Source organism: Urocitellus parryii, chromosome 10 (assembly GCF_045843805.1).
Source record: "Urocitellus parryii isolate mUroPar1 chromosome 10, mUroPar1.hap1, whole genome shotgun sequence".
Lineage (NCBI taxonomy): Eukaryota > Metazoa > Chordata > Mammalia > Rodentia > Sciuridae > Urocitellus > Urocitellus parryii.
The window spans coordinates 92,309,943-92,335,634 of record NC_135540.1 but is presented as its reverse complement, the minus strand read 5'-3'; positions in this window follow the sequence as shown (position 1 = coordinate 92,335,634).

Below are 25,692 nucleotides of genomic sequence, written 5' to 3'. Positions count from 1 at the left end.
CCAAAAAGATAATTAACTATTATTCTTTGGATGTGTCCTGCAAAGGCTCATGTGTGAGAAAATGTGTGATGGTTCAGAGGGGAAATGATTAGGCTGTGAATGCCTTAAGCCAATCAATAAATTAATGACATAATGGGATTAATTGAGAGGTAAGTAGAAGCAGGTGAATGTGTCAGTAGGATGCAGGTCATTGGGGACATGGCTTTGATTTATGTATTTTGTTTTCTGATAATCATGTGAGCTGATTCTCTCTACCACCCTCTCCTGTGATAATGTTCTGCCTCACTTCCAGCCTCCAGGAAAGTAGTTAAACTTCTATCAACTAAAACCTTTGAAACTGTGAACCCTCAAATAAATTTTTCCTCTTCCACAATCTTCTGGTTGATCTTTTATTCACAATGGTGAAAAAGCTTACTAAATACTACTATTCCTCAATTTGAAACATTTCAATCATGAAAATTTTCTGTGATGTGGGATTACCTGATGGGTTAATTTACCCATTTTTCAACAATTTATATAATTTTTGTATTGCTTTCAGTGTTAAAGATTATTATACTCAATAACATGCTGCGTTCTGAAGGAAAAGTATGATTTTTTTTTCAGTCATCTCAAATGATTTAGATCCCATACTAGTATTATGGGTATGATGAGACAATCAGCTATTGAAAAAAGAGAAAAATTAGACAAACTCTTCATAATTACAGGTTATAGAACTGTAATATAATTGCAAACTGTCTACAAAAACTCATTACATTTCACAACATAACTGTAACAAATATAGGTAACATTGTGTTCTGTTTGAGGAGACAGCAAAATTCAGTTTTTTCCTGTTCCTGTTCTATATTACCATAACATAAAATTGAGACCTAGTAACTACTTCTAAAGTATGATTATGAGAGTAGGCAACCGGGTGAATTCATTTGAAGGATTAAGAGGAAATAATAATGAGCTAATGACACCCAATATTTTCTTCCATAGCTTAACTGTAGAAAGCAGATAGGAATGAGTATGTTTATAATGCCAGAGGCATTCTATTGCAAAGTGACTTAGCTGGAAGAAGGCAAACGTCTTTCCAGATGCTCAGGAGAGAAGTGATGCTGAGGCTGTATTTATACTAAAAGACAGCAGCAATATGGCCTCTCAGATCCAAAGGGGAACTGTTAGACTTTTTACATGATTGTAATTATTGAGTGGTTTCTCCAAGAAAGTTAAATGTACACAATTCTCCAAACTAAAGTTAAAGCAGGCTGAGAATTTGAGAAATCATATTGATATTTTGAGGAATTCTATAATCTCAAGAGGAAAAAATGGTTAAAAATGAATAAATAATCTGAATTTCAATTATCCACAAAAGAGAAACGGGCAACAAGTATATGCAAAGATCCTTCCCATCACTAATCCTGAAGAAAATGCAAATGAAAATAACCACAAGAAATAATCAAATATACATAACAAGGGCTATAGTCAAAAAGACAAAAAAAAAAAATGGAAAATGTTGGCCAGGGTGCAGAGTAAGAGGCACTCTTACAGACCACTGCTAGAATGTAAATTAGAACAACCATCCTGAAAAAGAAGTTTCTTGAGAAACTAAAAATACATCTCCCCTGGAGCTCAACTTCTCCACTAAGGAATAAAAAGGATTAAAGAAAAAGACATCAGTAGTATATCAAAATGATACCTGTACCCCCATGTTATTGCAGCTCTCCCAACATTAGCTAGGATATGAAATCAAGTAACATATTTGTTTTTAGACAACAAAAGTGAAATATATATGCAGTGAATTATTATTCAGCCATAAAAATGGAATGAAATCCTATGTTTGCAGGAGTGAGAAAGGAACTGGTGAACATCATGTAAAATAATATGAAATGACCACAAGAGAGAGTACTATGTGTCACCTTCATGTGTAAAATTAACAAAAGTTGATTTCATGAAAGTAGGTTTAGCATTATGCTAAGCAGAAGCTAGGTAGGTTAGGAGGGTGTGGGAATAGAGATGTTGGACAATAGGTACTAAACTGCAGTTAGTTAGCAGGAAGAAGTAAAATTATTCTGTGCCCAGCCAGGTGACTATAGGGTACAAGTCTTCATGCATATCTAATAAAGATATAGAAAAGAGGAGTTTAAAAGTTGGTTATTATAGAAGTTATAAATAAGTATTTAAATAAAGGAAATGAAAATGAACTGGATTTGCCATTACATATATTATCCTTGTATCATGTTTTCCACTCTGCATAATAATGATCACAGTATATAAAAAGATTAATAATTTCAGAAATTTGAGGTTTTGAAATATTATCTAACATTTCTTCAAATTCATTTACTTTTCTATGTGTTCTATTGTATTATTAAAAATTTTGTTTTCATTTAGTGACACAGAATATATATTTTTAGCATCATTTTGATTGAATAATAAAAAGTCATATAGTCACTGGATCAGTTTTATTTTCCCTTTTAAATGTCCTGATTTAGTAAAATCACACATCACCTTGTATAAATCATTTTAATGTGTGAAAATTAGGTTAAAAATAGGAGAAAATCTATTTTCACTGTCAAGGGAATCTATACATACATCTAAGCAAAAAAAAATTGTTATACTCACAAAGGGTCTTTGATGACTGTATTCAATACTTCAAGCAAGTCAGTATTTGTCATGGTGTTAAAATCCAGTCTAACAGCTGTTCCCATGATCTTCATATGATAAATATTATCAGGTTGATCCACAAACAATGGAATGCCAACCATGGGGATCCCATGATATATGGCCTCATAGATGCCAGTGGTTCCACCGTGAGTTATAAAAGCCCTGGTTTTTGGATGACCTAGGATTAGAAGAAATTAAGGGAAACTACCTAGTTTGAGTCAGAAATAAGATATGAAATGCACAACATGAATTATTTTCACTGGAGATGAATTATTTTCTAGATAGCAGATTATTATAACCATGAAATTGCACTGAAATTATGAAGGCTACTTGGAAATATGTGAATTGAGACTTGAAAGTGGAAGCAAGGTTTCCATGTAAATAAAAAGAAAGAGAACACTCTGCATAGTAGCAATATCATGTGTAGTTATAAAATTAGAAGTATGAGAATGTGTGCAATTAAAGAAATTGTGACACCTTTGAGTCTGCTATGCATTGTCCACAGCAGCAGGCAGTAGGGTAGTAGTGGTGCTGGAATCAGAGGTAGGACTGAATACACTTCATCATGAAATGGAGTATGGACATCTATAATCAGGGTTTTTTTTTTGTAATGGAAAATGCAGAGAACATTGTGAGAAAAGAGAGGGATCTTTTTTATAAAATTTCAAATAGCTCTTTTGTAGATCAAAGTAGAGGTGCAAAATTGCAGAAATAGGAGACAAAGAGACAATTCAGGAAATAATTAAATAATTCACTGAGAGGTAATTACAACTGAAATATACATAATTTATTATGATATGTATAATAAAATGCAAAGAGTTGATAATTCTCCATTTTCCCTGACAAGAGAGTAAATATAAAAACAGGTAATTAATGAATTTTTTCATTAATATTTCTAATACAATTATGTACTACTCAACTATTATCTTTATGAATAAGTTTTTTTTATATATTTTTATGATTCATTCCCCAAATTTTTCCAAGGAGGTCACCTTAGGGAATCCACTTATATAGTCGAGTGTTGAGTCCCTAAGGTATCTGGTTTCTTATCATCAAATCTCCATAAAATCTGTTAAGATAGAGCAGACCTCTTATTCCTTGACAAAATTTCAAAATATAGCATGTTAAAATTTGGAAGAGATTATGAAATTTCATAGCCTAATGCTTCTAATTTAACAGAAAATTAAATAAAAAAATAAGAAAAAGATATGATAATGTAAAAAAATTAAATGGTGATTTAAAAAGAGGACATTTTTTCATATGAATATTTTTATATTTAGCAATGTTTGCTGCATGACTTCCAGGGTACATAAATATTTGACAAGCTAAATGGTTTTATCAATATAATATACATGTATTTAAATATTGATGGTTATAATAATTCTAATATAGGACAATAATCATTCAAAATTTCTAATGAGCTTCCACATTATTTTTATTAGTCTATATTTATAGTGGTTATTGACAACTTTTAAATATAATGTTACACATTTCTTTGCTTTTGTTGTTTTTTTTCTTCTTTATTATTATTATTTTTTAAAATTTATTTATTTATTTTTATTTATATATAACAGCAGAATGCATTACAATTCTTATTACATATATAGAGCTCAATTTTTCATATCTATAGTTGTATACATAGTATACTGACACCAAGTTTTGTCTTCATACATGTACTTTGAATAATAATATTCATCACATTCAACCATCATTAATTACCCCATGGCCCCTCCCTTCCACTCCCACCTCTCTTCCCTATCTAGAGTTCATCTATTCCTCCCATGCTCCTTCTCCCTATTCCATTATGAATTAGCTTTCTTATATCAAAGAAAACATTCAGCATTTGGTTTTTTAGGATTGCATTATCTTCTCTAAATGCATCCATTTACCTACAAATGCCATGATTTTATTCTCTTTTATTGCTGAGTAATAATACTAATAGTAATACTCCATTGTGTATATATGCCACATTTTTTTTAATCCATTCACCTATTGAAGGGCATCTAGCTTGGTTCCACAATTTAGCTATTGTGAATTATGCTGCTATAAACATTGATGTGGTTGTGTCCCTGTAGTATGCTATTTTTAAGTCCTTTGGGTATAGACCAAGGAGGGAGAAAGCTGGGTCAAATGGTGGTTCCATTCCCAATTTTCCAAGTACTCTCCATACTGCTTTCCATATTGGCTGCACCAATTTGCAGTCCCATCAGCAGTGTATGAGTGTACCTTTTCCCCTACATCCTCAACAACACTTATTGTTGTTTGTCTTCATAATAGTTGCCATTCTGACTGGAGTGAGATGAAATCTTAGAGTGGTTTTGATTTGCATTTCTCTAGTTGCTAGTGATGATAAGCATTTTTTTCATGTGTTTGTTGATTGTTTGTACATCATTTTCTGAGAAGTGTCTTTTCAGGTACTTGGCTCAATTAATGATTGGGTTATTTGTTTTTTGGTGTCTAACTTTTTGAGTTCTTTATATACCCTAATGACTAGTACTGTATCTTAAGATACTAGTACTGTATCTTAAAATACTAGTACTGTATCTTAAAAAGATTTTCCCTCAACATGTAGGCTCTCTATTCACCTCACAGATTGTTTCTTTTGCTCAGAAGAAACTTTTTATTTTGAGTCCATCCCATTTATTTATTCTTGATTTTAATTCTTGCGTCAGTGGAGTCTTATTCAAGAAGTTGGGTCCTAATCCTGCATGATGGAGATTGGGGCCTACTTTTTCTTCTGTTAGATGCAGGGTCTCGGGTTGTATTTCTAAATCCTTGATTTATTTTGATTTGAGTTTTATGCATGGTGAGAAATAGGGCTTTAATTTCATTTGTTGCATATCGATTTCTAGTTTTCCCAGCATGTTCTTGGCACCTTTGTCTAATATATGATAAGTGTATTTTGGTAGGTTAGTCTCTGTGTCCTCTATTCTATGCCATTTGTCTACCATTCTGTTTTGGTGCCAATACCATGCTGTTTTTGTTACTGTTGTTCTGTAGTATAGTTTAAGGTCTGTACTGATGCCACCTGCTTCACTCTTCCTGCTAAGGATTGCTTTAGCTATTCTGGATCTCTAATTTTTCCAGATGAATTTCAGATTGCTGTTTCTATTTCAATGAGGAATGTCATAGAATTTTGATTGGAATTGTATTAAATCTGTATGTGCTTTTGTAAGTATGGTCATTTTGATAATATTAATTCTGCCTATCCAAGAGCAAGGTAGATTTTTTTCATCTTCCAAGGTCTTCTTTGATTTCTTTCTTTAGAATTCTGTAATTTTCATTATATAAATTTTCACCTCTTTTATTAAGTTGATTCCAAAGTATTTTATATTTTGAGGCTATTGAGAATAAGGTAGTTTTCCTCATTTCCCTTTCTGAGGATTTGTCACTGATATACAAAAATGCCTTTGATTTATGGGTGTTGATTTTATATCCTGCCACTTTGCTGAATTTCTTCATTTTGAATTCTTCTTTTCCTATAAGTATCCCTTTAATTTCTTTCATCTGTCTAATTGCTCTGGCCAATATTTCAAGAACTATGTTAAATAGAAGTGGTGCACGAGGGCATCCCTGTCTTGTTCCAGTTTTTAGAAGGAATACCTTCAGTTTTTCTCCATGTGGAATGATGTTGGCCTGGGAATTAGCATAGATAGCCTTTATGATGTTGAGACATGTTCCTGTTATCCCTAATTTTTCTATTGTTCTGAACATAAAGGGGTATTGTATTTTGTGAAGTGCTTTTTCTGCATTTATTTAGATGATCATATGAGTCTTACATTTAAGTTCATTGATGTCATGAATTACATTTTTGATTTCTAAATGGTAAACCAACCTTGCATCCCTGGAATGAAACTCACTTGTTTATGGTGCATGATCGTTTTGACATACTTTTGTATTCAATTTGCCAGAATTTTATTAAGAATTTTTGCATCTATGTTCATTAGAGATATTGGCTTGTAGTTGTTTTTTTTTTTAATGTGTCTTTGCCTGGTTTGGGAACTAGGGTGATATTGGCCTGTTAGAATGAGTTAGGAAGTGCTGCCTCTTTTTCAATTTTTTGAAATAAATTGGAGAGTATTGGTAATATTTCTTCCTTAAAGGTCTTGTGGAACTTGGCTGTGAATCCGTGCGGTCCAGGGTTTTTCTTGGTTGATCGACTTTTGATGGTGTCTGCTACTTCATCACTTGAAATTGATCTGTTTAAATTGTATATATCATCTTGATTCAATTTGGGAAAATTATATGATTCTAGAAATTTGTCAATTCCTTCAGTGTCTTCTGTTTTTTTTGGAGTACAGGTTTTCAAAATAATTTCTAATTATCTTCTTTATTTCTGTAGTGTCTGTTGTGATGTTTCCTTTTCATCACATATGTTAGGGATTTGAGTTTTCTCTCTCCTTCTCTGCATTAATATGGCTAAGGGTCTGTCAATTTTATTTATTTTTTCAAAGAACCAACTTTTTGTTGTCTCACTTGTTTATTTTGTTTCAATTTCATTGATTTCAGCTCTGATTTTAATTATTTTCTGAATTCTGCTGCTTTTGGTGTTGATTCGTTCTTTTTCTAGGGCTTTGAGATGTAATGTTAAGCCACTTATTTTTTGACTTTTTCTTCTTTTAAGGAATGAACTCCATGCAATGAACTTTCCTCTTAGAACTGCTTTCATAGTGCCCCAGATATTTCAGTATGTTGTATCTATGTTCTCCTTCACCTCTAAAAACGTTTTAATCTCCTCCTTGATGTCTTCTATAACCCATTGTTCAATCAGTAGCATATTACTTAGTGTCCAGGTTATTGGAATGGATTTTATGTCTTCTTTAGCATTGATTTCTAATTTTATTCCATATTTTCTGAAAGAATGCAGTGTAGAATCTGTACTTTTTTATATTTGCTAAGAGTTTCTTTGTGGCATAGTATATGGTCTATTTTAGAGAAGTATCCATGTGTTGCTGAGAAGAAACTATATTCTCTTGTTGAAGTTTGGAACATTCCATATATGTCAGTTAAGTCTAAGTTATTGAATGTATTATTGAGTTCTATAGTTTCTTTATTTAGCTGTTGTTTGGAAGATCTATGTAGTGATGAAAGAGGTGTGTTAAAGTCACCCAAAATCATTGTGTTGTGGTCTATATGACTTTTAAACTTGAGAAGGGCTTGTTTGATGAATATAGCTGCTCTGTTGTTTGGGGGCATATATGATTATAATTGTTAAGTCTTGTTGGTGTATGGTTCCCTTGAGCAGTATGTAGTGTCCTTCTTTATCTTTTATGATTGACTTTAGCTTAAAGTCTACTTTATTTGGTATGAGGATGGAAGCCCCTGCTTGCTTCTGCAGCCCATGTGAACGGTATGATTTTTCCCAACCCTTTACCTTCAGTTTATGAATGTCTTTTCCTATGAGATGCATCTCTTGGAGGGAGCATATTGGTGGGTCTTTAATTTTTTTTTTTTTTTTTTTTGTCCAATCTGCTAGTCTATGTCTTTTGATTGGTGAGTTTAAGCCATTAACTCTCAGGATTATTATTGAGACATGATTTGTATTCCCAGCCAGTTTTGTTTATTTTTGGTATTTAATGTGACTTGTTTTCTCTTCTGGTTTGATTTTCCTTTAGTGTAATCCCTCCCTCTGCTGATTTTCATGATTGATTTTCATTTCCTCTTCTTGGAATACTTTGCTGAGGATGTTCTGTAGTTCAGGCTTTCTAGTTGTAAATTCTTTTAACTTTTGTTTATCATGGAAAGTTTGCATTTCATCATCAAATCTAAATCTTAGTTTTTCTGGATATAACATTTTTGGTTGGCATCCATTTTCTTTCAGAACTTGGTATATGTTGTTCCAAAATCTCCTGGCTTTGAGGGTCTGGGTTGAAAAATCTGCTGAGGTACAAATTGGTCTCCCCCTCTATGTGATCTGATTCCTCTCTCTTACAGCTTTTAAGTTTCTAGCCTTTTTCTGTATGCTAGGCATTTTCATTATAATGTGCTTTGGTATAGATCTGTTGAAGTTTTGTACATTTGGTGCCCAGTAAGCCTCTTGTATTTGGTTTTCCAATTCATTCTTCATGCTTGGAAAATTTTCTGATATTATCTCATTGAAAAGATTGTGAATTCCTTTGATATGAAACTGTGCCTTCTCTATCCCAATAACTCTTAGATTTGGTCTTTTTATGCTGTCCCATAATTCTTGGATGTTCTGTTCATGGTTTCTAACTTTCTTCACTGTGTGGTTAACTTTATTTTCCAGATTGTAAACTTTGTCTTCATTATCTGATGTTCTTTCTTCCAAGTGATCTAGTCTGTTGGTAATGCTTTCTATTGAGTTTTTTTTTTTAATTTGATTTAGTATATCCTTTATTTCAAGGATTTCTTCCTGTACCCCATCCCAGGGTCGGTCTCTCTCTCTCTCTCTCTCTCTCTCTCTCTCTCTCCCTCTCTCTCTCTCTCTCTCTCTAATATTTTGCTACCTGTATTTGCTCTCTTATATCATTGTTGGAGTGATCAATTTTTGCTTGCACTTGCTCATTTAGGTCACTCTTTAATTCACAGATCATTTTAATTATGAACTTTCTGAACTCCTTCTCTCACATTTTATCAACTTCACTGTCCATGGGTTCTGTTATAATGCTATCCTGGTTTGTTTGAGGCACTTTTCTCCCTTGTTTTTTTCATGTTGTCTATGTTCCTTTTTGCAGTGTGGATCTGAGATATTACAATTTCTTCCCTATATTCTTGTAGTACCCATGCAGATTGTCTGTACCTCACCTTGATGTTGGACTTCCAGTCCCTGCTGGTGTCCCTCAATGGATGCTACTTCATCCATTGGATCTGGGACCTGTATAAATTGGAATGTGTAGATCTGGGCCACTGGGGTTGACCTCTCATGGTAGTCTGCTGGTAATAACGGGTGGTTCTGAACCAGAGGCTAGGCTCTGGCAAGTGTCTGCCCACTGGGAAGAGGCTGGACCAAGCTTGCTATAAACCAGGACCCTGCAGAGGCAGCTTTGGGTGGATCTGGGCCTTTGTGCTTGAATTCCCACCAGTCTGCTGGTTGGAAGGGGTGATCTTGCCCCAAAGCCTAGCCTATGGCAGTGTCTGCCCTCCCTGGGGGAGGTGTGAACTGAACTGTGCCTACTAAGATCCTGGATCCTGTTGGGCTGATGTGTGTGGTCTGGGCTGGATCTCAGCTCCTGTGGTAGTCTGCTGGTCAGAGGGTCAGCCCTGCACCAGAGGCTAGGCTTTGGTGAGTGTCTGCCCCTCAGGGAAAGGGGTGGACCTGGCCTGCTGTGGGCCTGTGCCCCACAGATGCTGGTGTGTGTAGCTCTACTTTTTGCCTTTTGAGTGGTATGTGAGAAAATTTACTCAGAAATATTTCCTGGGAAGAAATATTTCTAGTAGTGTTTGCTGTTTTGTGATCATGTTTCTCTAAGGCAGAGAGTCCATGGTAAGGGGAGCTTCCTGTTTCCTTTCTGTCTCCTCTGAGACATTTTCAATCTTGAGAAAGGAGCAGAGCAAATCACTAAGGCAGGTTGATTTTTCTGTTTCTCTAATTCTGGTTGGTCTGGTAGTTATCCTGGTTTTCCTTCTCTGAATAGAATCAAAGGCAGCCCCAGGAATAGGCCCTTTTTATCATTTGAGAGAAGAATCGAGGCCAAGATTATGTAGGAAGATGGCAATCTGTTAAGCAATTTGGTTTTTAAAGACCTACTTATTGTTATTGTGTTGGTGCTCATTCAAACATAACTTCATTGGTAACTACATTGGTAATTGCATTGAAAAAGAGGAAAAATGTAATATCATATTTACACTGAACCTATGAAATGTCTTTGTGCTTTAGCATAATGTTAATGCTGACTTTTTAAAATCAGAAATAATCTCTGCACTATTTTAACAGTTGCAATATATATTTGGTTTTAAAAATGAATACTGTGACAAATTATACATACTACATTTGTGCACCTTTTGCAAAAAAAATATTTATAAGACCCTTTACAGAGTTCAATAGACTCTTTCCATGGTTCTGTACCATTATCTAAACTTTTGTGGTATCTGGGCAAGGGCTGATGGAATCATGTTAGCCCTTTCTTCCATCAAGTTTCCAACCACTGACACCTTTGAAAATACTATAACACCGTTCTCTCCTGAGTCTAGACAAAGTCTTCCATTTCCTGTGAAGGAAAGAATTTGCTATATCCCAAATGTAACAATAAAGCAAAGATTTATTCAAGTACATAAGGAGAGAAAAATATTTTCAGGGCATACTAAATTAGTGGCTTTAAAAAAATTAGGTTCATATATACATAACATAAATATAAAATTTTAACCATTTTGAGATACATAGTTAAGTAAGGCTACACATATTTATATCCTAATTCCAACATTTCTAGACCACTATTACTTTGCAAAACCAAGAAGTTATATAAATTGGACACAATTTTTTTTTTCTCACTGATCTTTTACTATCATACTTCTACTTTCTGTTTCTCTGAATTTGTGTAATCTAGATGCCTAATTTATATGGAAGGGTTTTTTTTCTTAAAAAATGTTGTTGTTTCTTTTTAGTTGTAGATGGATACAATACCTTTATTTATTTATATGTGGTGTTGAGGATTGAACCCAGTGCCTCACATGTGCAAGGAAAGGGCTGTATCACTGAGCCACAACCCCAGCCCCTTTTGGAGTTTTTTTTAACAGTGTAGTGTAAGTAAGTTTCATCTGGGTTTTGACCCAGTTCCACTATTTCTTATGTGTTATAGGTTAATAATGTCCCAGGCATGTAAGTTATATAAGATATACATATATGACAAATGGCCTATCTGTATATACTTCTTGGACACTTACTTTTCCTCCAAGACTTCACTTTTGGGAATAGTGCTGCTATAGTTATATGAGTGCAAGTTCCTCTTTAAAACATATAATCACCCAAATTGGCTTTCATAAGACCTTTCTCTTTCTTTTCATCACCACTCCTTCCCTCCTCTATTGTTTTTAACACCTTCATAGTTCCCCTAGTGTCTTCATTCTCTTTGACGGGCTTTGTTTCAAGATCCTGCTAGTTCTCTCACTCTGTGCCCTAAGCCATACTTTTCAGTTCCTGCTTCAGTCTCACTGTCCCTCTAGTCACTAGTTCTTCTGACCCAAATGAGAGCGCTCAAGTCACTCAGGATCCCCTAAGGCAACTACTAGAGATTTAATGGAAAATAAATCTTATTGGAAATAAAATAACTTAATCTCACTTTAATAAAAATGGAAATTATCAAGTATACAAGCAACAATAAATGCTGGCAAAGACGTGGGGTAATAGTACATTGCTGGTGAGACTGCAAATTGGTGCAACCATTATGAAAAGCAGTGTGGTGATTCCTCAGAAAAATTAGAATGCAACTGTCATTTAACCCAGCTATGCTTTTCCTTGGCATATACCCAAAGAACTTAAAATCAGCATACTACTGTGATGAAGCCATATCAGTGCAGCTCAGTTCACAATAGCCAAACTATAGAACTAAGCTAGATGCCCTTCAATAGATAAATGGAAAAAGAAAATATAGTATATATACACACTGGAATGTTACTCAACTCTAAAGAAAAATGAAATTATGGCATTTGCATATATATGGATGGAGCTAGAGAATATTATGGCATTTGCACATATATGAATGGAGCTAGAGAATATTATGATAAGTGAAATAAACCAATTTAAAAAAAAACAAAGGTGGATGTTTTCTCTGATATGTGGATGCTAATTCACATTTCCGGATGGATTGTGAGAAAAATAGAGCTCCTTTGGATTAGGATTAGTTAGGAATAGAGAATTGAAGGGAAAGGAGGCAGCATGTGGGTAGCAAGAATAGTAGAATGAATCAAATATTATTACCCTGTGTACATGTGTGATTACGTGACAGTTGAGAATAAGAAGTTACACTCCTTTTATGTATGATGTGTTAAAATGCATTTTAATAATTTTATTTTTCTTTAACTATTGAGAACAAATTTAGAAAGAGAAGAAATAATTAAAATTACTATATTGTACTCTTAGATATGCTTAGAAGACATTCCAGCACCACAAGATATCTTTCTCCTCAACCTACTCAGCCTCCATAAGAGAGGCCCTCTATGTGAGGAGAAAAGAAAATGTTAAAAGCCTTCTTCATAAGCATTAGTTCAAAAAAAAACTTTACTCTGTATTGTGCAGGTAATTTCAAATTGTTGTATTTTCATTAAAAAAAATTTGAATCATTGAGTTTTATATTAGAGTGTTACCTGATTTATGGCTAAAATGTTAGAATGTAGTCCATAGGGTCTGTAAAGTTATGTTAATCATTTTATTTATTTATGTAAGTATGTGATATGTTTATATGATATTTCCTAAGTTCGAGACAGTATTCATTATTAAATTTATAAAATCCCTGTAAAGATTTCTATTCACATTGAATAAGCTTTTGGAGTAGATATTATCTATAATCTCTTAATGCTTTACAAGGTTAATTGCACCAAAATAAGTTAGCCAGTATAGATGCAAATATTTATCTTTTTATCTACAGTTGAAAAAGTAACTAATACCAATGTTAGCAAACATTAGAGTTACATAACCCATTATTCATACCATGCTAATAAAAAACATTGCAGCATTCTTTCATCTAGTTTGTATAATTTAGAGAAAACTCTGTCACGTGTTCTGAAAGTGAACTTAAAGGAGCTCAAATATGGTTTTTTTCTTTGTGCCTACTATTGCTTTGGGTTCATGTTAGGAGCTTGCAAATATTTATTATACAAAAAATATTTTGAAAGAAGTGCTGGAAATTGTAACAATATGAAATAGATTTTTTTTGTTTAGTTTTAATTTTCATCCTTTTTTTTTTGTTTGACAGATAGTTTAAAACACATTTTTGTGCTTTAACATTATAGACCTTAAAGAAAATGAATTGCAAACACTTAGTGAAGGAATTTGGAAGTGCTAGAAAATACAATTAGGAGCCTCCCGGTATGGGATGAAAACAATGTCACACAATGGAGAAGGAATTTATTAGGCAAACTGACAAAAGAGTTTCTAAATGAAGAACCTAATTGAACTAAAGGGAAACAATTTTCTTAATGCTACATGGATTGTTGTAATAGAAATATGAGTCTAAGTCCTCAATCTCTGTGTCTAGGTTCATCAAGAACTAAAGATTAAAATTAGTTTTCAAAGATAAATGAAATGAGTAGTACAATGGTAAACTGTATGCAGTTGCCTAGAGAAGTCCTCTGGGCTCCATGTGGTGGGTAGATGATTTTCTAGTGTTTTATGCAAATGATGGCCAGAAGTTTCTGACACTTCAATGTATATTTTTTCTGCAGCACTCTGAGTTTGATAGATAATTTTATTTTATTACATGAAACTACTAAAAAAAATTTCTGATTTTATATTGTTGTAAGTTCACCTTTATAAAGTTCCAGAAAAGTTAGGACCACTTATCTAGTATTCACTATAAAACTGACTCCATCTCTTCAAATTAAATGATTCAAACCAAAAATCAAAATAAAGAATGTATGGTATATTTTTATACCCATTCATTGAATGTCATTTCATCACTTAATCCTGAAATTATAACAGGCACATAGGAAGAAGGAAAGAGAAGTCCCCAATACACTTTTCCACTATGTAACCAGGAGAGAAGCAGAGAGTGTACACAAATGGTTTTTGAAGAATTTCTTCCAGCAGCTCACCACAGGGACAAATGGCATCTGAAAGAATGACACCAAACCTTGACCATTGTAGTTTTGCCATGAGTTTCTTGTTCAAAACTGAATCTCTACATACATTCTCTACATAATCAGAAAATTGACTCAAAATTTCATGAAATATTGAATAATATTTCCAAAATGTTTTTTTATTGCATTTTATAAATCATTGCACTTAGTGATTGAGAAGAAAAAGTGTCTATATCTTCTCTTTACAATGATGAAGGATAGCTCTCAAATTTAATTGCAGATGATTTGTCACCATCCACAAAAATGGAACCTGGAGGTTTTAAAACAGTCACCTCATGCCCCCTCGGTGTGAGCTCCTCCAGTATTGTCTTTATATTGTTCCAATGGTCGTATCCCATTGCCCACACCAGCACCTTTCCACGACTTGCAGAACCAAAGTGACTACTCAGAAGTAACAGGAACAGAACTGCGATTATTTTCATAGACATCCTGGTGAAATGCAAGGTTTCCTTTCACTTTGAATTCCCTCTATTCTTGTTGCTATCTAAGAAAAAATCATTATTTGGTTAAAAAGTAACTTGTACCCATCAAAGTAAATACACAAGTGAACAATTAGAATATCTTGATTCCAAGTTGAAAAATAAAAAGTTAGGTGACTTTATGCTTGGGTATTTTAATGACTCTTTCATGATTATAAATGCTTTTTTACAGTTAAGAATTTATGATCCTGCATGTGTGACCACCTCTCTTATGTTCAGATTTTTAGAATATGGAAAGAACAATGGCAAGTGAGGTGACTTTTGCTTATTGATTTCTTGACTGCAACTAAAGTAAATATAGAGTTGAAACAATATTTCTTAGGTATCATTTAAAATATTTTTGCAGTAAAGTACCTGTTTGCATATAATTCTTATATTATGCAAAACACCATTTTAAGTGTATATTTCAGTTGTTCAATTTCAGAATAGAATCTCATAATTGAAACCTCAGTTAATATTCTATGTGGAAGTGTTTTAAATTCAAACACTCCTAGTACCTCTAATCATCCTATAAGCCTCATTGCTAGGGAATATCTAATCAATTTCATCTCTCTTTAGATAAGTTTATTATGGAGACACTTCAAGTAATTGTTATAGAATATATGAGATTTAGTGATTGATTTCATCACTTTTTAATAATTGTTATGGGTTTTGGTGATTGATATCAAACTAACAATTATGTCTTAAAGGTTCATCAATGTTGTAGTATGTGTCAGGCCTTCAATCCTTTTCATGCTATGACAGGGCATTAGTTATGTCAGTGATCTAAGGCAGCCATGGAAATCCTTTCTCATCCTGATTTTTCATCTTATGGAGGGCAGTGTAGTATCTCTTCTTTTTTATATTTGCCAAGAATTGTTCTGTGGCATAATATATGGTCAATTTTAGAGAAGGCCCCATGTGATACTGAGAAGAATGTGTACTCGCTTGTTGAAGGATGAAATATTCTATATATGCCAGTTAAGTCTAAGTTATTGATTGTATTATAGAGTTAATTTGTTTAGCTTTTTTGGGGCAGATCTATCCAGTTGTGAAAGAGGTGTGTTAAAGTTACCCAAAATTATTGTGCTGTGGTCTGTTTGACTCTTGAACTTAAGAGTTTGTTTGATGAACGTAGATGCTCCATTGTTTGGGGCATATATATTTATAATTGTTAAGTCTTATTGGTGTATGGTTCCCTTGAGCAGTATGCAGTGTCCTTCTTTATCCCTTTTTATTAACTTAACTTGCAGTCTTTTTTATGAGGATGGAATCCCCTGCTTGTTTCCAAAGTTCATGTGAGTGGTATGACTTTTCCCAACCCTTCACCTTCAGCCTGTGGATATCTTTTCCTATGAGATGAGTCTCTTGGAGGCAACATATTGTTGGGTCTCTTTTTTTGATCCAATCTGCCAGTCCATGTCTTTTGATTGGTGAGTTTAGGCCATTAACATTCACGGTTATTATTAAGACATGATTTGGATTCCCAGCCATTTTTTTTTTTTTTTTTTGGTATTTAACATGACTTGGTTTCTCCTCTGATTAGGTATTTCAGACACATTGCTAAGAGTAGCAGGCATAAGTTTATTGAAGGGACTGGAAAAGGGAAAATGGGACACTTTGAGAGAATGAGTGGTTCTCTCAGGAGAAGGACATGCCCTTCCTTCTCTCCAGTTTTTTTTGGGAGGACACAGGGAGTTTTCCAGAGGGTCTTCACAGGTGTTCCTTTGACTTTGAAAAACAGCAGGCTACCATCCAATCTTTAAATTTCCACTGTGCATGGTAACTTCCAGGAAAATTCTAGGTCACTCTGTACCATGCTGACCTGTTCTAATTGGTAAACAGACTTTAAGGTGAAAGGTTATTTATTCTTATCTCCCTGTTTTGAAAGAGGTCTTTGAAGGATCATAAAATTCCACCTCTCCCTCTCCTCAGGGTACCTTTTTATTTTTATTGGCATTTTGGGTCTGCATTTCTGTGGCAGATAACCGCTTCTTTCCTAAGAAATGTAACATAATCTTTTGATTTAAATCAGACAGGGCTGCAGTAATATTTTTTATATAAAAAATAAAGCATGTGTAAGTCAGCTCAGTGTGTTGTTTGGCAGGTCACAGGTCACTCAAAGAACACACCAAGTCCCTGTTTTGTTCAAATTGAAGAGTCTTTATTCAGCTTCCCAGCTAGTGACTGCTCCCCACAGGACACATAAGTATCTCTGCAAGGAACAGCCCTGAGCCTGAGAATTTTAGGATATTTAAAGGCAAAAACAACAAAAAACGTATCTGGGTTGACATAGCAGCAAGCAAGCATGTACAGAAGCTGAATTGGGCAGTTAGTGAGACAGTGCAATGGGTATATTAGTATTTCCTATGAGACTTTTCGGTTGGCACAGCAGTAAGAAAGCAGAAGGGAAGTGGATCAAAATGACCCTAGTTCAGTACAAGTTAAAGAATTGTTACTAATGTATAGGCAATCAAGCTCTGAGAAGGTACATTGCCGAGGAAAATGAAAACCAAAGAGAAGAATTTTACATTGTGTATTTACTATATATTGCTATTTTGTGTTATCAAGAATATTATGTTAGGTAACTATTAGTAGGTACAGAAGTAGGACTTTCCCATGGGAGAAGCATTTCTTACTTGATATGAAGTCTCAGGGTAAAATGCAGTTTATTTGGTCATTGCCCATATAGCCTGGCCCATAACAAGTGGTTCTACTTTATAAAATTATTACCTTAACCTCTTGTGCCCATTATTAACATTTGTGTGTTCTCTATCAAAGGCAGATCACAATTCACGGTGTAAAATCGGTAACATTTTTTAATTCATTCCTAAGTTTTTGCACAATATTTTTTCCCAACTTTGGCTACTATGAATAATCTTAATTATTAATGTTTATGTACTAGTTTTATTTGGATATTTTTATTTCTATTTGGCATATAAGTTAAAATAAAATTTCTAGGTCTTACAAAAACTCTATTTAACATTGAGGACCTGGATAACTCTTAACTGTATTTACTGAAGCAATTTTCTAATCTAATAAGCATAGCTTGAGTATTTTAATATCTCAATTATTGCTAACACTGTATTATTACTTATATTATAACAACATCATTGGTGATACAGTTATATACCTCAATATGGTTTTCTTCTGAATTTCCTTTCCATATTTGTAAAATTATTTTTTCAGTTGTCCATTGGCCATTTGCATATTTTTCTTGGAATTATGTCTATTAAGATCTTTTATGTGGGCTGGGCATGTGGCTCAAGTGGTAGCGCGCTCGCCTGGCATGCGTGTGGCCTGGGTTCGATCCTCAGCACCACATACAAACAAAGATGTTGTGTCCACCAAAAACTGAAAAATAAATATTAAAAAATTCTCTCTCTCTCTCTCTCTCTGCCTCTCTCTTTAAAAAAAAGATATTTTTTGTCTTTTAAGGTCTTTTGTTGATTTGGTGTTAATCTTATTAGTTAGTTCCTATCTGTTTTATATAGTCATGCTATAAATCCATTAACATTTATATGTGATTTGTAAATATTAGTATTTTTTCTCTTGATTTTATTGATAGTGTTCGTTTTTTATTATTAGTTGAACAAAACATTACAATTGGTTGGCATCCATTTTCTTTCAGAGCTTGATATATGTAGACTGAGTACTTTCCAGCTTTGAGAGTGTGGGTTGAGAAATCATCTAAGGTCTGAATTGGTTTCCCCCTTGTATATGATACTAGTCTCTTGTGTCCTTTAAAATATAACCCTTATTCTGTATGCTAGGCAGTTTCATTGTAATGCACCTTGTTGTGGGTCTGTTGTAATTTTATACATTTAGGGTCCTGTAATCCTTCCAAACTCATTCTATTATTGCCAATATCACCCTAATCCCCAAACCAGGCAAAGACACATCAAAGAAAGAAACCTTCAGACTAATAGATCTAATAAACCTAGATGCAAAAATTCCCAATAAAAATATCACAAATCAATAACAAAAACATATCAGAAGATTATGCACCATGATCAAGTGGGATTCATCCCAGGGATGCAAGGTTGGTTCAACATATGGAAATCAACATATACCATTCATCACATCAATAGACTCAAAGATAAGAATCATATGATCATCTCAATAGATTCAGAAATAGCATTTGAAATACACAGTACCTTTTCATGTTCAAAACACTAGAAGAGCTAAGGATAACAGGAAGATATCACAAAATTGAAAATGCTACCTACACTAAGCCTCAGGCCAACATCATTCTAAATGGAGAAAATATTAAAGGCATTCTCTCTAAAAACTGGAACAAGACAGGAATGCCCTCTTTTCCCACCTCTATTCAACATGGTTTTTGAAACACTAGCCAGAGCAATTAGACAGACAAAAGAAATTAAATGGATATGTATAGGAAAAGAAGAATTTAAATTAGAACTATTTGGCGATGATCTAATTCTAGACATAGAAGACCCAAAAAGCTCAACTGGAGAATTTCTAGAACTAGTAAATGAATTCAGAAAAGTGACAGGATATAAAATCAACACCCATAAGTAAAAGGCATTTCTATATATAAGTGGCAAAGCCTCTCAGAAGGAAATGAGGAAAACTACCCCAATAACCTAAAAAAAAAGATAGTTGGGAACCAACTTAACAAAAGACGGGAAAGTTGTATAAAAGGAAAAATACAGAACTCTAAAGAGACAAATCAAAGGAGACCTTAGAAGGTAGAAATATCTGCCTTCCTCTTGAATAGGCAGAAATAATATTATCAAAATGACCATACTACCAAAAGAACTACACAGATTTAATGCAATTCTGATAAAAAAAAAAAAAACATGGCATTCCACACAGAAATAGAAAAAGCAATCATGAAATTGATCTGGAAAAAAAAAAGAGACCCAGAATAGCTAAAGCAGTCCATAGCAAGATGAGTGAAGCAGGTAGCATCACTATACCAGACCTTAAATTGTACTACAGAGTAATAGTAATAAAAAAAAAAAAACAGCATGGGATTTCCACCAAACAGACTGGTAAAACAATGGTACAAAATAGAGGATACAGAGACTAACCCATAAATTTACAATTAACTTTTATTCGAAAAAAGTGCCAAAAAACTTGGAGAAACGATAACCTCTTCAACACATGGTGCTGGGAAAACTGGAAATCCATATGCAACAAATTGAAATTAAACTCCTATCTCTCACCATGCACAAAACTCCAATCAAAATGGATAAAGGATCTAGGAATTAAAACACAGACCCTGTATCTAATAGAAGAAAAGTAGGCACTAATCTTCATCCTGTGGGATTAGGCCCCAACTTTCTTAATGAGACTCCTATAGCACAAGAATTAAAACCAAGAATCAATAAATGGGCTGGAGTCAAACTAAGAATTTCTTCTCTTCAAAAGAAACAATCTGTGAGGTAAATACACAGTTTGAGAGCAAATATTTACTCCTCACATATCAGATAGAGCACTAATTTCTAGGGTATATAAAGAATTAAAAAAAACTAAGCACCTAAAAAATAAACAACTGAATCAACAAATGGGCCAAGAACATGAACAGTCACTTCTCTGAAGAGGATTTACAATCAATCAACAAATATATGAAAAAATGCTCATCATCTCTAGCAATGAGAGAAATACAAATCAGAACTACTCTACGATATCATCTCACTCTAGCCCAGAATGGCAGCTATTATGAAGACAACCAAAAATAAGTGTTGGCATGGATGTGGAGAAAAAGGTACACTCATACATTGCTGGTGGGACTGTAAATTGGTACAGCCAATTTGGAAAGCAGTATGGAGATTCCTTGGAAATCTGCGAATGAAACCACTATTTGACCCAACCATCCCACTTCTTGGACTATACCCAAAGAACTTAAAAACAGCATACTACAGTGTGGTGAGCCGTTTCTGTGAACTGTGGCCGCCATTACAAGATGGCGCTGGTTTCCCCTGTAGTCTGTGACAAACAACTCCTTATCAGAATGAGTTGGCACGCTGTGACTTGGCACCCTATGAGAAAAGTCCACGTGGCAGTTGTGCATTGGGGCTTTATCTGCTTTATTAAGGCTGGGGCACACGGGAGTGGGGGTAGTGGCAGTAGCAGTAGAAGTAGTAGTAGGAGTAGCAGTAGAAGCTAAAAGACATGTCAATACAAAGGCCTGAATAAACTGCTGAAAGAAGATTCCTGAGTTGCGTCTTCCTTGCGGGCAAGGGGTCGCGACAAGTGGCGCCGAGACCCGGGAACCAGAACTTTCAGTCAGTCAGGGGTGGTGCACCGGTTAGTCCCAGGTAAGTGGGATCTGCGATCAAAGCAGGGATAGTCCCACTAAGTGGGATCCGCGTCCAAAGCGGGGTCAGCTCCTCTACAAAGAAAGAGAGAGCCTCATATTTATTGCAGCTGCACTGTGTACTTTCACTTTTGTTTTCTGTGTTTCTTTTGTTGTGTCATTTCGCTTTTGTTTTTTGTGTTTCTTTTGTTGTTGTGTCCTCTGTAGATAAAGAGAGAGCGGGGAAAAAATAAATAAATAAATAAGACGCTCCTCTGTAGATAAAGAGAGAGCGGAGTTTTGTATTTTCACTTTCTTTATACTGCTTGGAACAGTATGGGTGCTAATCCCTCAAGTCCAATTTTGCTGGCCTTGGACGGGTTACTGCGTTCTAAGGGACTTAAAGTGAAGCAGTGCACATTACAGAGGTTTTTAGAAGAGACTGACTCTGTAGCTCTTTGGTTTGTTTTTTCAGGGAGTCTGACGATTCCCAGCTGGGACAAATTAGGGAAAGATCTGGATTTCGCTTACAAACAAGGAACTTTAAGGGGCAGTACCATTCCGCTTTGGAAATTAGTGAGGGGGTGTATAATGGATGGTAAATGCCAGAAAGCTGTGAGCGAGGGCCAGGCTGTTCTTGAGCAATTGCATGAAGAAAAATCAGAGGGGTCACATAGCGAGGTAGCAGAAAGTCTTAGGAGTAAGAGTGGTAAACAGATAAGGGAGTCTGAAGTTAAACAGAGGAGAAGGCTCTATCCGGACTTGACTGAGTTAAAAACTCCCAAGGACACAAGTAGCTCGGACAGTTCTGAGGAATTAGATCCACCCTAGCCACTCTCAACCCCGCCTTCTCATCTTCCCCCTCCCTATCAGGCCCACAGAAAAGTCTTAATTGACCTTCTCCAGAATATTCACCATGGCTTATTTTAGGACTTTCAGCAAAAGAATCTCTACAAAAAGGTTTAATGTAGATAAACTTCCTATTTTAATGTTGCCCTGTTTTATTTGGCTACTGTCTGAAAAAATCAGCACTCCAGGTGCTGGACACTCCCTTACTAGTTTTTCACAAAAATATGTAACAAGGCCTCTGGCCTTGAGCTGGGCTTCACAGTGCTGACTACATTTCTAAGATAAGGGAGTTACTAACTGGGCTCCATGGTAACAGCTGGCAGGAGGAAGAACTGGAAAGGGAGATAGAAGAACTGGAGGGTCGATTAAAAAAGTCAAGATTTAAAGCACCTACGGCCCCGATGCAGTCACGCTCCCTCCTTATAACCCCGATTGGGACAAGGACAACCCCAGAAGGCTGGGGGGTGTTCAGTTGCAGCCTAAGACGGCCCAAACTTCCCAGTAATTGAAAACTTGGATGCCGATGGACAGCCGGCCAGAGTACATGTTCCTTTAGCCTTTAAGGATATTAAACAACTAAAGGAGGCAGTTACTAATTACGGATCCCATGCCCCCTTTACATTGACTCTCTTCGAGTCTTTCTCTGCCAATCAGCTGACACCTAGTGACTGGCAACAGCTTTGCATGGCTGTGTTGTCCGGAGGGGATTTTTTGTTGTGGAAAAGTGAAAATCAAGAGAGGTGTCGCGAGCTAGCCCGAGTCAATCAGGACGCCGGCTTCCCACGGCACAACCTTGAAATGTTAACAGGCTTGGGACTATATGCTATCATAAATCAACAAATTAATTATAATCCTGGGGTCTATGCTCAGATAGCTACAGCAGCCATTTAGGCTTGGAAGGCTCTACCTATTTCAAATGCTAAAACAAAAATTTCAAAAATTGCTCAAGGACCCTCTGAGCCTTATTCTGACTTCCTTGCCTGATTGATACAGGTAGCAAAAAAAATATTCCCTAACTTGGAACAAGCCATGCCGGTCATTAAGCAATTGGCTCTTAAATATGCAAATTCCTATTGCCAAAATGCCATTAAATCTACCAAAACAAAGAGTGTTGATGACATGATTCGAGCTTGTAAGGATATTGATGGAGCTCATATTACAGGACAGGTTCTGGCCGCTGCCCTCAAAACGGAAACAGGGGCCCGACCCGGGCCCCGGAAGCCTAGGTGTATGGGGCAATCCAGGGACGGAATGGTACCCCGGGGAGTGGGCGACTTCGTCACCTCCCACGGACCAACCCCTTTCTATCTGTAGACTCCCTAGGGGAATGCCAGGAAGTACAGGATGTACAACTGCAACCGCAGGTCGCAGAGACAGAACAAGCTGCTACCGCAGTAAGATCTTGGCCAGGCGGGGGAAAATGCAGACAAAATCAAACAAAATACAATCGGCTAAGAAAAGTTGGAGAACTTTTGCCCCGAAAATGGGCACCAGACTCCATGTTGTTTGCATCACCATGGTAACCATGGGGTGCCTGGCCGGCATAGCTGCTTCCTGGTCCCACCTCCCACACTTTTGCGGGCTTCTGATTGGTTCTTCCACAGTCACTCAGACAGGACTTCTAGTCCCGCTTTCCAGCCACTAACCTGTACTGCTGTGTTTCAGGTTTCTACCGGAGCTGCTCAGAACCTGTATTTTTTTTTACAACAAAATGCCTACCTGTAAATGCTAATGAAAGATATCTTTTTCAGACAAAATTTAATTCCACAGGTTTCTATGTTACAGTCCTAAATTTAAGCTAGTTCTAAGTTAAATAACCTGACTTTTTCTCTATAGTTGTGTTACTAAATAATGTTCTATTGATGAGAGATATCAAATATGCTTCTTTATATTTTACTTTTAATTTTGAAGGTTATGAGGATGCATTTGCTCGCCACAGGAACAAGCCGGCAAAGTTCCTGTGATGACCAAAAAATCCTTATTTTCATTGCTAACTATAAAAATAAAAATGTATACTCAAGGATCTTATTTCAGTTACATCAAATGACGTCACATAGAAGAGTGCATTCCTAGCTAAAAATAAATTTAAATGGATCCAAATATTTTAAGACCACGTGGTTACATAAAGTTAATACAATTATAAGTTATGTTCTTATTCTTTATATATATATTTTAGATATTTAGATAACCTATATTTGTTAATCTATAAATTAATTAGTACATGCCTAATTAATTAGTTAATATATATTTGCCTAATTGTTTTTCTTCAACAGAAAACCCATAATTTATGTTTTATATTTACATTTATCAGATACTCTGCCTTTTCAGTTACAGATATTTGAGATAAATGTGTTTACTATAAATTTGCTTTTCAGTAAAAATACAATCAAGTAATTTCTAAATCTCAAAGTAGAATTAATCAACACATTTTATCTGGGATTTTGGCTGCTAATCAAAGGATAGATCTGCTTCAAGCTCAAGTTGAGGAATTGTCTGACCTAGTACATTTGGGTTGTATTGATCAACGAGCACATTTATGTATAACCTCTGTCAGATTTTATGATTCCAGAAATGCCTCATGCATCATCGGAGAATATCTATCCGGAACCTGGTCCATGGAAGCAGAAAACTTGATCCAGTCTCAACTAACTCAGATTGCTGTTTTGAATAACACCCATGTCAATCCAGTGACCTGGCGTCAATTTACCAATTGGTTGTCATCTGCCTTTTCCTTTTTTAAGGAGTGGGTGGGAATAGGCATTTTTGGTGCAATGTGTTGCTTTGGTATGTTTCTCTGCTTGTGGTTTCTCTGTCGCCTCAAGGCCCGCAGTGCTCACGATAAGGCTATGATCATACAAGCTCTTGCAGCTTTAGAAAATGGCACTTCACCTCAAGTCTGGCTTGCGCATCTTAAACAGTAAACCTTTGACATGGTCGTTGCACCCCAAGTTATTATAACATTGCACTGGGATCGACATGTCCTTCTTTTGTTACTCTTCTAATGCTGGAACTTCTACCATATCTTTCCTCTGTGCATACCTCTCCTCCCTGCCTTTCTGCACTAGGATCTTTACTAGCTAATCTTACAGTCCAACTACACCTGCCATTTGATGGTGATGGTCATGGGTCCTGTTTATGGAGGCAGTTACCATAGCAATGTCCTGTTGGCCACAACATGCTGAGCTGATCTTGTAGTACCCAGTGACGGGCAACTTCCACGCTTGCACTGCAACCTAAGACAGGGGAGTGGGGCCTCCCCAGAGACGGGTAAGCAGTGCAGGGGCGGTGGACGACCTAAGACAGGGGCTACTTGATTCCCTTTGACATGCAATAAACAAAAGAGGGGAACTTGCTGATAGCAGGCCTTCCCTGGCCCCCGGGGCCCAGCCCCCAATTCCTTGTTCTGCATGTCAAAGTGGCCAGTTCACAAGGCCATGACATATGTGCTCCAAGGGAACGTCTTGACCTTTATCTAACAATGGCAGATGTCACAACCAAATTTCTCCCCCTCTCTATTGTCCGTGCCTTTCTCTTAGGGTGTTGCCAACTTAATTTTGTCTGCACTACAAAGACAGCCTCAGCTGTCCCCCTTTGTCTACCATCGTCACGGTACAGGATGCGAGGCAAGGCACTGCACTTGAGTGATCCTTGGAGTGGACCTCAAGGAGAGCATGTCCTATTGCATGCGGGTTTGACGTCCTTCCTTACCCCACCTTATCCACGCCC